Source organism: Coturnix japonica, chromosome 19, assembly GCF_054131305.1.
Source record: "Coturnix japonica strain WE chromosome 19, WE-NBRP24, whole genome shotgun sequence".
In the NCBI taxonomy this organism is placed as follows: Eukaryota; Metazoa; Chordata; class Aves; order Galliformes; family Phasianidae; genus Coturnix; species Coturnix japonica.
In genome coordinates, this window is record NC_140681.1 from 9,256,626 (window position 1) to 9,269,867 (window position 13,242).

At 43.8% G+C, this 13,242-nt stretch overlaps 1 long non-coding RNA gene across 1 annotated transcript; it reads right to left on the minus strand.

Annotated features, from left to right (window-relative positions):
- Positions 1-2,078: 2,078 nt before the first annotated feature.
- On the minus strand, positions 2,079-13,242 carry LOC146757847 (uncharacterized). The gene is made up of 2 exons (XR_014935789.1): positions 6,116-13,242; positions 2,079-4,582 (listed from the first exon to the last, which is right to left on the minus strand). It is a non-coding gene; the product is annotated as an uncharacterized LOC146757847 (long non-coding RNA).

Genomic DNA, 13,242 nt, shown 5'->3' on the forward strand with positions numbered 1-13,242 from the left:
CTTGGAAATTGAGGGTTTGCTGCTTTTTGTGTGTCATTGGCAGTAAAATGAAGCAAAATTTTCCTCCTACCCCCTAACAATTATAAAGCTTTTCCCTTCTCTGTGGCAAAACAATATGAATCTTTGAAGAGTGTTCCATGGAAATAAACAGGAGGCATTACTTATGGAGAAGCCTTGTTGAATTTTGTTTCTGTTTCACTGGGGCCACAGTCTCACGGGCTTCCAGGTATCCCATAGCTGTTCTGTCACGTCTTCCAACTCTTTGGGGGATGTTTCAGATACTATGTGACAGATGGGGTCCAAAGCCATGCATGGTGTAGTTCAGGCACATGAATCCTTCCCCCATTGTCAGCCTCTTCTGGGAATTTCACACTGCAGAAATACATTCTTCCTACCTCTGGCACTGGAGCTTTGCTCTTTTTGTTGTACGTTGCAAGAAACATGAGAGGGAATGTGCATGCACACACATGGAAGAAGAATGAAAGTTGCAAATGGAAGATCAAGTCATGAATTAAAGCTAATGGAAATGTAATTACTGTAGAAACCAACTGAGAGCATGCAAATGCTAAAATGGATTAAGCAGGAAGCGCTCATGGAGCGTTACCACATTTGCTTCTGTAACATCCTGTTTGTATAGACAAATCTGAACACAATATGTAGTGTGAAATAAGCAAAACTTTGCACACATCCCCCACACTGACTGATCTGGGTCAGGGTCTCTTAACGTGCCAGATGTAATTGAAACTCCTAAACAGCTGTAGAAGAAGTGAAAATGCATCCTTTCCTACCTGCAGCCAATCGAATGTTATAATTGAAAGCAAGCGATTAATAAGACACCAGAGAGCAATCATTCACTTTAACCTTTTCTCTGTGCTCTGTTCTGACAGCAATAGCATTATGAGCTCTCCTTGCTTTCCTCTGCACTCCAGAACTCCCCATGTCTGACGGGTGGCTTTTCTCTACAGAGATAAAGACCTGAAATTTGGGTGGTGCATTTGCTGGCATCTCTGTGGGTAAATGCATTTCACGGCACTGCCCTTAGCCCTGCTATAACACAGCCATTGGCAATTGGAAGCCTAAAACCATCCAGTAGCTCTCCCCCTGGGTAAATGGGTGTTTAAAAGCCAGGTGATGGCAGTGAATGGGCTCAGAGTGGGCATCACCCAAACTCTGGAAAAGATCGAAGTGAGATCAAAGCTAAATTTTATCTTAATATAACATGAGGGCCAAGCATATTAAGTTAAAACTCTCAGCACTCACACCCATTTCTGGTGCCATTTATATTGCAGCACCTGCAGAAATATCCCTGGGACTGACAAATAGTACTTGTCTTCTTAGAAAGGCAATGAGAGAGAGATGCAGTTAATGCAAGGCATTCCTTAAGGCCAGTAACGTGTTTGGAAAATGGGCTTCATCTTAGTGGCTTGGGTTTTTTAAGCACTATCCCAACAGAAAAAGCTGCCAGATAACATGGTGAATCCAGTCGCTGGGATAGGAAAGACACTGTCACATTTTTGCTCCCTTAAATTCCTACTGATCATCACTGTTCATCATCAGTTCTTCTCCTATATCAGTCCCCTTGGATGGGTAAAACTTCCTCCCACTGTGTCCTCCCTATTCAGAGAATCCCAGAATCAGGGGATGGGTTGGGTTGGAAGAGCCCTCAAATATCATCCAGTTCCAACCCCCTGCCAATTATTCATTGGCTCTTCTAAGCCAGACTACAGTCTAAAAAGAATAAAGAAAGGCACAAGAATACATACATTTAGAGGATCTCTTAAGTGCAGAGAACTGAGCTGATTCCCCACAACTCATTCCCTTTGTCCTCCTGTTTCCTGATGGTGTGTTGGCCATCACATCCTGCTCTGCCAAGGCTTCCCTGGAGGATCATGTGCAGTGTGAGGAGCTGTGTTCTCACCTGCTGATTTGAGTTCTATCATCACTGTAATTAGAAGAGAGAAGAACACAAGAAAGAAAAGAAATCCCAGAATGTGCAGGGATCGTGATGAGGCTTGTGTGTAATTTCTCATTGCTTTCTTTTACCTGATCAGTGGTAAATAGAAACACACGTACACAAATTCTCATGGTCTGGTATATTTCAAATTGTACTCTCCACAGACAGAATACTAAAAGCATCATCATTTGATGCTATAAGTGGCAGAAAACTATTTGACATTTTTCATTGTGAATATCAAGATTGTTTTCTTGCTGCTGCAAATCCCCCAGGATATATTATGCTTGGTTATCTCTGCTCAACACATTTCACAGGGGAACATATTATAAGAGAGGCAAGATTGACGAAAATAAAAATTCACTTGAATGCAGAAAGCAAATCCATTTCTTGTTTGGCAGGCACTGGCAAGTGATACTTAAACAGCTCCTTGTGCTTATCACACACACAGCTCTTCAATTGAGGAAAGGGCTGCCTTGCAGGCTGGAGGAGGAGCTGCACATCGCCCGACTGATCCCATGGGCTCTGATGTTATGCTGGGTGAGAGGGAAGGAAAACATGAACCAAGATTCCCTGCACCCTGCTCACCCAGCACTGCTGGGTACATTGCACTGAGTGAACCATGGGAACACAGCGCGCTCCATTAGGAGGCCTCCTCATAAGATATTAATTATTATTTAGACTCAATACCAGACAGCAAAATTTAATCAGTTGCCATTGTGAATGGCAGTGCAGGAACACTAGCAAACAGCAGCAAATCACCAGAGGCGTTATGAAGCTGTCCCTGTGGTTTTAACTCCTCGTTTTGCCACATTTGTTGACACTCTGGTTTTGTTTCTGCTTTTCTTCCCCCTCTCCTTGCTGGTCGCTGTGCCTCGGGCTGGGGCATTGCACTTGGGAGCTTGTGAGTGGTGGCACGTGGGGAGGAGAGAAGAAATGGAGGCATTTTGCTGAAGGACACGTGGGCTGTGCTGTGTTCACCCACAGAGCCAGCTCTTGGGAACATGTAAAACGTAAGGACTGTTCCTAGTCCGTACTCTTTCAGATTGTGCCAGTTAATGCTGGCAGCAGAATTTGGCTGCCTGCTAACCTGTTTTCAAGGCTTCTTTGGCTTGTCAGTAACTCTGCTGTGTTTGAGATCATCTGTCACAGCTCCTCAGTCGTTTTCCTTTGCCTCGCTCCTGCTGTCATGGGTGAGCGAGAGAGTCCTTTAAAGTGAAATGCCGATTAATTACCCTCGTTGCTGAGAGATGCTGAATTTCGTGCATTCTGAAGGTGATCTTTTGATTAAAGTCTGAGGCACCCAAAGAGGATTATCGCATCCAAGATGTCAGCTCTGATGGGGGAGCACAGCAGATGTACAGGCACGGAATAAGCAGAAGATCACCACTAAGCTGGCAGCAGGAGCACGGAGGGTATGCAGGGAGGGAGGCATGGGACCTGCCCCACAGCAGGGGAAATCACGAGCCAGAGGCAGCTTCTGAGGGTTGCTATTGCTCAGGAAAATCTGTACTTTCTGTGATGACCAGCAAAGGTGATGCTCAGAGAACCACATTCGAACTTCGTAGCTATTAATGCAGATGGAAGCAATCATTTGTGCTGCAGGGACTCATCTGAATCACCAGCAAGAAGAAAAAGGAAAATGTTCTAGTAATTGCTTTTACTGGCTTGTGGCTATTGACAGTACTCGGAGTGGCAATATGCAGTGTCTGAGAGCTCTGTGATCCTCTACCTGAGCCCACTTTTCTGTTTTATTAAAATTGGACGTATTCTCTTCTCATTACCCCAATCACCTGGGCAGGCAGTAGAGCCATAGTCTTTTTAATACCTGTTGCTGACTACCATAACAGAAGTCCCAAGCCATTTTGAAGTCTGCGGTTTTCATTTGTCTTTACAAAATGGTTGGACACATTAACTCATCCCAGGACTCGGGAGAAGCTCCTTGCACAAAAGGCTGGTTCTCAGTATCCGTGCCAAACTGCATCACATCTCTGCATTATAAGGAGAAGGAAAGGGGAACACACACACATACACACACACACACCTGACTCTGAAGGGAAATGCATTGGCTTATAGCCTCCCTATTCTCGCTAACACCATAATCTGATGGAATTAGGAGAGATGGCCCAAAACCAGGAAAGCAGAATGTTTTCCCCAAAAGCCATAGGTCCCCTGAGCTCATACTGCCAGCTCCAGCTTCACTGAGGATTGTGTGTGAGAACTGATGCTCCCACAGCTGAGCAGATGCGGAGGAGCAGTGCCATATGTTTTAATGGGTTACAGTTCCCGAGGGGGTTACTGCAGTCGTTCTCCTGTGGACAACAGCCCTCATTAGGAAAGACGACACAGAGGCTGAGAAAAATCATTTGTCCTGGCAAGGGATGAGTTTGCATTTGTAACCAGAGGTATGTAAGGTCCCTATGACTGCCTGGAAGAGGTGCCAGGGTTTCCTCAGCACCTTGGCCCCTTTTTCTTTCTCTGATTTGCACTTGGAGGAGCTCCATCCCACAGCTTCATCTGCTTGGCTTCTTTTGCTGAGCGCTGCACTGTGCTTGCTCCTTCACACGCAGCCTTCTGCTCTGCTTGCTGCTAATTGGGCACTACGGCTGCACTCCCAGCCACCTGGTGCCTCTGTGAAGAAAAAAATCAGTAAACCTCAAACTACTTTTTCATTTAATTTCATTTCCAGTGATACAAATTGACAAGATTTTCACGTGTAAGATCTTGAATATGCAGGAAATTTAGAGACCCTGTACCAAACACTGACCCCAGATGAGAGAGAGAGGCATCAAGTGCTTGATACTAAATTAAATCTGATCCCCAGGGAATGAAAGTCCTGCTTAACAATCCCATGTCTTGTACCATTACTTTCATGCACTCTGTGTCCTCTCCCTTAAGCTCTCCTTAAGCTCTCACTTGGGGTTGCTCCGAATGGATGAAGTCATACCTACAAGTGCAGGATGGGTTCAGAACCAAATGGGGGAGGTGTTTTGTGAATATTTAATCACTTTCTAACTGAGGTCAAATGGAGGGATCATGAAAAGTCACAACATGTGCTCCATCAAGCAGGAGGTGATAGAAAGCATGAGTGCAAAGCTCTGCTGGTGGATGGACTGTGTTGCAGCTCTGGTACCAAGATGTGCTTAAAAGCCTGTAGGAACTGCCAACCACTTTGAATCATAAGATCTGCCATTAACACAAGGAAGGAGTTCCAACATTATCATGGTCCTCTTCTCCATTTCAAGGGCACCTTCACAGAGTAAGATGGTAGCCTATAGAAATCTGGAAACTAATGAATAGAGTATAATAAACCGAAATGATATTAGTTCTCAGCCACATTACATGTGCACATGATCCCTGCCTAGCCTTGTGCAAGCAATGTGGAGAAAGCTGATGCATACAATTTAATTAGGCTTGATCTTCTGGTTGTCAAAGAAATAGAAATTTGCCATGCCATAAATCATCCAATTCTTTGTTTTTTATCCTGCTTTGTATTTTCATTTGCTATTAACTGAGTTTAAAATTCTGATTCCAATGTAATGTGCTTCCTAAGTAGCATTAGAGCTGAATCTAAACCAAACATTATCTGATTAAATCTTGACCCAAATGAGTTTGCCTAGTTTCTGTGCTTCTAAATACATATTTACCATATGTTGCCTCATATGCTGCTTTTCTTTTTTACTGATGCTTTTGTCCAAATGTTATAGTAATCATATGTTGCTTTTAGTCACGAGTAAAACAAAGTTTCACGTTTGTAACCACTTTTGCAGGGCTGAAAATGAAATAGCAATAAACCTCTGAGAATACTGACCAGGAATGATGCTGTCACAGCTCCCTATCACCAGAAATGGAGGACGAAGCTGTGGTGGATGTACATGTTCCCCCAAACCTTGTTGAACCCACCTGAGCACACAGCACAGTGTGACCCCTTTTTACAGAGCAATGTCATAGATGGGTTAAATTCATCTAAGTCTTGTTCATCTGCTTCAAACAGCCCCTTCTTTCCTGCGCCATCTCTAGCTGATGCACTCCTCCTGCACAAGGTTAGCATTCAGATGGGCCAAGTCCTGTGTTGGGTGCTGGTGCTGCTACTATGGCACAGAGACTGTTAGCAGTGAGGGCTGTTGGAGATGAAGAAATAATGAAAACCAAGTGCAAACGTACCTTTGCTTTTGTGGAGTTATTGTGCATGCGTGCCCCAGGCTGCCAGCTCCTGCCCCTGGACCTTCATCTCCTTTCAGAACACCCTGGTGGGCAGCTCTCAACACCACAAGCCTTTTAGCAGCTGCTGTGCCTCCAGCCCTGCCTGGGTCACACTTGATTTCCTCAAATAAAACAACACAAAAAATGTGTCAGTTTGAAGCAGAGGTTTTGGCTGGATAGAAACAACCTGGCTGGTCCTGGGCTCCTCATCTCCCATCTTGAATAAGGAAGATACAGCTCACCTGCTGAGAAAGGTGGAGTACTCCCATCACTTCTTCACTGCAGTTTGCACTCTGTCTTCTCTATGAAGATTCTCATTATCACACAGCAAACACAGCCCCTGCTTCAGAAGCTGGCTGTCGTCTTTTCTCAATGCACAGGAGCTGGTTCCCAGTCCTGAGGGGCAGATGAGATGGCAGCAGAGCCAGGACAGATCCTGGAGCGGAGCTGGACAGGACCCACATGCCAGTCTGTGTTTCCAGCACTGCCTGAACCAACCACTTCCAGCCCCTGAACTTACATATCCCAGAGACTCACTCAGCCACCTGCAGAAACAAAAAGATGACCCCATATATTCCAGGCTCTGGACCTTCCTCTGCCTGTCTGTCAGGTCCCAGAAAGGAGAGGAATTAAGCATTCTGCAGGTATTTGGCAAGCCATCCCCTCTACTCACTCAGTCATTCTCTCTGTTCTCCCATTCAAGGCTGGTTACAAAATCTTCATGTTAGCTTCAAATAAGTGTCAGTCGGCAGCAAAGCAAGAGGTTTTGTGAGCCTGGGGGTATTTCTACAGATACACAAATAGAAGAAGAGAGGCACCATCTGCTGTGCAGATTCCTTTTTCCTTCCTACCAATTGTTTCTGTTCTTGTAGTATGGACACTCCAATGAATCTGCCATGCTGTTGTTCATTGGCTTTATAAAAAAAGACCTAATAATATCACCTGCATCTAAGCAGGTGGGGGTGTTGCAATATCCATGTCTCCCTAAGGTGTGTGCAGTAAGTTTCAGTGACTTGATGATCTGGAGGTGATATTTTCCTTCTCAGCTTTGTGGTTACATATCTGAGATGCATGAAGGGAGAGTTTATTTCAGTGAACTGATGGTTCAGTCATTACTGGGAAGGCAGTGAAAAGAAACCAATGGGCACAAACCACACAGAAGTGGTGATGTTTATAGGGCAGGTTGTCAAGTTAAAGAGAAGAATTTTGGATTCCCAACTCTATTTTCTCTTACTCCAGATCTGTGCATCCATAGCTGAAGGCTGTACCTCCTCATTTCAAGGCTGTAACTCCTATCTGAGGACTTTCAGGCTGTTTTCCTCACTCAAAAACAGAGCAATTCTTTAAGAATCCATGGATTTGCTCCAGTCATCATTTCCTTCCTTGGACCTGAGCTTCCTCTTTTTTGTTCCAACTTCCAGAACAATTGTGAGAATATTGTATGGATTCCATTTCCAGTCTGCTGCTTAAGATTGCTTTGCTTTTTTAGGTTGCATCCAAAACTTACTAAGCTATGCATGTATGCATAATAGCCAATATGTTCACCAGTTTCAATCAAATTTGACACTACATGCTAGAATTCTAAGTGGGAGGGAGGTGGTGGATAAGTCAGGTCCCCATCTAACACCTGCATAGTGCCAAGCTGTGATCCAGGATGGGTTCTGCTCCGTGAACACAGCATTGACCAAAGACTTAAGCAAAATGTTACACCTGTCAGTGGCTCTGACATCACAGCCTTTTCCAGCAACTCCTTATTCATCTGTATTTTAATTCGTTATTCTACCACAGGCACAAAATTTGCTATGGAAACAAAAATAGGGCTCATGTTCAATGCAGATACCACTACTCTGATGCATTTGTGCACTATAGGAGCATCACTAAATCTTCCGTTATGTGTTTAAGTATGAACATAAATTCAAGCTTAATATTTAGCCCAATAGGTTCATAGATTTTATTTTCTGAATTCTCCCATCTGTGAGGGTAACTTCAATCAAGGTAAATTATTGTTGATAAATATCCACACTCAATCCCTGTCTCCCATCACTCTCTATGCTCAAACAAGTTGCTCATCCTTGAGCTCCTTTCCCTTCCATCCCCCCCTCCCCCTACTTTCTAGCAAATTATTGTTCTAGGTGAAGTATTTTCTAGTTCAAACCAATTTCTGGAATTATTCAAGCATTTCATTTGTAATTACAGCAATGTACTTCAGAAAAATTTAATCCCTAAACCACGAAGCTGTCTTGGAGATTCTGGGGACATACAGAGATCACCTCAGCACAGGCAGAGCTGGCCCCCCAAAACAAACTTGTGTGTTACCATGTGTGGGGCTGCAGCTCCATGGCCATGCCTGGTGGACCCGGTGTTTCTGTTGGCTGATCTGACCATGGTTCCACTGAACAGACCTGCAAAAGAGTATCTCAAGGGAGAGAGTTCCTGCCTGAAGAGCAAACATTGCTGTACTTAATTTAGATGTTTAGCATTTAACATCCTGCTCAGAATAGATAATTAATGTAAGGAGTTAAATCTTCTTGCTGTAGAGAAAAAATCCTCAGTGGGCAGAATGGGGAAGAGAAAGTTTAGGCTATGCTTTCTCTCATGGACTAAAATTCAATTATGCTGCCCATATTGTATGATGTATAGTACTTATAGATATTGTGAACAACATATTTTCAGCCTGTTGAAATAAGGCTAACTTCATGTACAAGAGGACTTAATTATACCTTCAAAATAACGAGGGAGTGCAGTGCAGGCTGGATGCGCTGCCTGGATCTGCTACAGTTAGGGAGGCTGTGACCAGAGAATGGGCACAGAGACAGGTAATTATGCACCTTATTGCACTGCTGGGGCTGAGCCTGATTCTAACAGCAGCTCTGAGTGGTAATAGCACATTACCTGGGGTTTTATTGCAAACTGAGCCGCTACATCTGCTTTATTCCAACACAAGAACATTTATTTGCATCTGATCACATAACATTTGCTTCACTTGTCTGTGCCGATGCAGTGATAACATTCCAGGATGATGGTTGCTGTTTGAGCCTCGTGTAAATAATCATGAAATCACTTCACCACATTCAAGCCTAATTTACCAAACACTGCAATGCTGCCAGCAGACCCAGGAGCTACTGAAACCAGAAAACTGTAAGGGACGTTATGCTTGAGGTGTTTGCTGGCCACACCAAGCTCAAAGCCAAAACCAAGTGTGAGGATCTGCTGCTATTCTCTAGGTTGCCCTCCCTCCTCCTCTCCCCCAACAAAAAGAAAAAGCCAACAAACAAGCAAACAACAACAAACACATAAACAGAAGCTGGAATAATTAACTCAAGATAGCAAGGTACGTATATATTGAGTTAGAGGAAGGGCATTGATTTTGGCCCTGCTGTTTCTCCATTCTCCACTCAGTTTGATTTAGGTGGTTACATGGGAAGGCTGAAATGTGTTGGTGATGCAATGTGAATCCAGCCTGTTGATTAGATCCCAGAGTTAGCTGAGAGGTGGCAAAAATCAGAAATTCCTGATTTCTGGGGTGAGTCTGGGCAGTCAGGGAAGCAGGATGGGGCTCCAGCCACCGGTCTGCGATATATCAAAGAAAAGACACCCAATAAAGCACAGTTTCTATCTACTTTCCACAAAAAGTCAATAGAGAAACTTAACCTGCTTTGTACTGGGTTTTATGTAACACCTTTCAAGAACAACAGCAAAATTTGTGATTTCCTGTAGAGAAAATCAAATATGCTTAAAGGGGAGTTCTGATGTTATTGTCTCTTTCTGGGCTTTGTCTGTGCGATCCAATGAGAATGATGGTGATTATTGCCATCATTTGTAGATCCTCTTCAGCACAGTCTAATAATGTCCAATACCGTCTTCTTTGGACAATTGTAGCTGTGCTGGCAAGGCCAGATTGACCCTTCCACCAGGATGGAGGAACAAGGAGCTGCAGTAGGTTTGGATCTGCTCCTGCTTTCTCTTTGCAAAGTCTCTCCCAGCCATGGATGTAATGAGAAACCAACCCTGATGGGATGTCCTCACCTTGGGGAATGTCCTCATGATCCATCTGGAGCTGCTTAAAGCAAGGGGGACTCACACCTTATGGGGAAACTTTGTCTTGCATGATCCAGAACCACTGGACTCAGATCTCCTCTGTGGATCTGAGAAAGCAGTGATCCAGGAATCCAGGAGCACATTTCCTTGTCTCTAACTTGGCCTTGTAGCCATCAGGCACATCCAACACGGCCCTCTGATGTGGGAACAGGTGAAGCCATGTCTGTGAGGATGTCAAAGGGTTGGAAGAGACATATTCACCAGCAGCTGCTGTTTGTCATGGAGCAGAGCAGAGCAGAGCAGCTCCCTGTCAAACAGGAGAAGAACAGGGTTGGCTCTGCTAAATAAGCAGCCCCTGAAGGAGCTGTAATAGTAGGCTATCACACAGTGAGCCTAGTGGGAGGGTGGGCAGGACTCAACAGTGAAGAGTGATTCACTGCATAACTGTTTTACAGGAGAATTCACAACACTAACCACAAGTTCTCAGTTGCTAATGCATTTGAAGGGTTAAATGAAGACTGAAAACAACTTCTTGATTTTTTGAGCCTTCTGTGAGCGTAGTGTTTTCAAGGAAGTCAGCAATTAGCAAAAGCAGAATCTATAGAGAAGTTTTCCTTCAGTTTCTCTAATAGACTTTTAGCACTAGAAGAATCTCAGCCCTTCAGTAAGTGAGCAAAAGATCATTGCACTTCTTCCCCATTAGGAGCATCACTTTCACCCAAATCCTCTGTTATTAGATTCAGAAGCCACAGAGCAGGAAAAGGATTCATCCCTGAAGCAAAAAGCGACTGCTTGGATTCCTTATCTTCAGCTTTACTCTTCAAGCACTCCTTGAGGTTGTGAAAGACAAGATAAAGCTGCAAACTGCCATTGCAGAGGCTAAAGCAGAGTTATGTGCTAAATATCATCTATTAATTCTCATCATGGGCAGCAGGAGAAGTTCTGTGACACAACCCCTGCATCTGGGTTAGTGAGAGTGGGATTCACACTTTTGCTGCCTTTATCTACCATAAAAATATCTTGTCCGAACCAGTTTTTGTTAAATATGTAAATATAATCCCTTTTAAATCTTGAAGTGAGAATGATTTGGATAAAAATATTGCCTTCTATGCTACTTGGAGATCAGAAACATGTCATGTAGTTAACTCAATATCTACAAATGCCCTTTTCTTCCAATACCTCTAATATATTGCAATAGGATGTGTATTTTATTTCTCATGCTTGCCCTTTATCAAGTATATTCTCCAAACGACCTATTTCTTATTCTATCTGGTACACGAGGCTCATCATAAAAAGTGTCTGCATTCATATCAAAGAAAGCAGATAACCTGGGGGCACTGATGTATTTCTAAGTTCCTTGGAGGGGATCCTGGAAAGTGATGATCTCCATCACGGTATGGATAGAAGCAAATGGGGCTGTGTTCTTCTTGATTCTAAAACACATGTAAGCAAAACTGGGGACAGATTCTGTCACATGGAGTTCAGAGTGGCTTTTGATTTTTAGTTCTTGATTGGTGCAGATTCTGTTTCTCTTTGTTGCTGGCTGGCAGAGGAGCACTTACCCATGCTCTGAGGTTAAACCATTCCTCTTGTCCGTGTAGCTCCAGGAAAAGCAAAGGCTTTAACATCTATGCTGAGCTGACTGGTGGCTGCAGAATTTGTTAAAGGATTAGCTGAAGAATCAGAGCAAGTTCTGAAGAATCAAACCATTTCAAGAAATCTTCCTGTTAATTGAACTCTGTGCCACTGTCTGCCGGTTCATCTCACTTTAGTGGCAGTTATCTTCATTATTACATCTATGTTTACCATGTAGTGAAATATGACTTTCTTTCATTAAATGGTCATTACTGAGCAAAAAGTACTCCATCTAATTTTTCTAACCTATTTCTCATCCCCTGTCATTAGTTTGGCTCTGCTGCTGTTCAGCAATTTCTTGTATGAATGCACCCTTCCACCCAAATCATTTTCTAGATGTTTTCCTCCAGCACTCAGCCCTGGATTCAAAGCTGGGTGTGCAGCTTTTGCTATTTTGAGCACTGCCAGAGAGTCTTGTACTGCACTGAAAGAGAACTGATTTTGGTTTCAGCATCTCTAGATGCTGTGAAATCTGAGCTAGAAACAAGCTGTTATTTTACATGTTCTTTGTACCAGAGAAGGGGTCCTTATTTCTACATGAGAGGCAGATTTTCTTCTTTAAAAGTTATTCAAGATGAACCTGAGAAAAACCTTGTGCTGCATTTCCTTTGCAGTGTTACTAGGGCCTGTCAGGTGAGAAACCTTCCTTCACCTCTCAGCTCCAACAGCACTAGAACAATTCTAGGAAAGATGCCATAGAATCACCTTTTTGTCTTTGCATTCGGATTTGACAAGATACTGGTGGTGTAGGCAGAGCAAACAACAGAAGAGGGGAAACCTCAAGATACAAAAAGGAGAAGGTGCTGCAAGAGCAGACATTGTTTTTTGCACGGTGCAAAAATGGGTTGGAAATGTTTGCCCTTGGAGTCAGAATAGTTTGTTTGTGATTTATGAGATCTGTAGTCCAGAGAGCTCCTGCGCTCAGTAAGCATCTCAGCACATCAACCAAAGGTTTATTTCATGTAAGTTGTCCTTTTTTTCCCAAACCTCTCCTGTACCTGCAGTTCCTTGAACAGCTGTGATCAGATTTTCTAAAACTCTCAGGCAGTGAATGCAGCCCCAGTTAAGCCCCAGTATCACATTGAAAGGCACTGAATGAGCTCCCTGTCTAACTCAGGCTGAGCTGATTAGCCTTCCTGGCCATTTGTTTGTTGTTTTTCTCTTTCCAGCTTCCTGCCTGCCTCCTCTGGCTGTTCTCCTTCAGTTTAGTTTATAGCAGTCACAGGGCTGCTCTGTGTTATGGTTTGGGGTGAAATCCCCCCAGGAAGTCTGCAGAGAATTGTTCCCAACAGTTTGCTGGCCTGCAGGTATGGGAATAAACCCTTCCCTTCAGGCTCACGCTCACCAGCAGAGCAGCAGGTCCTGAGCCTACAGCAGTGTTACATGTGGAGCAGCAGGGCAGAAATGGGACTTGT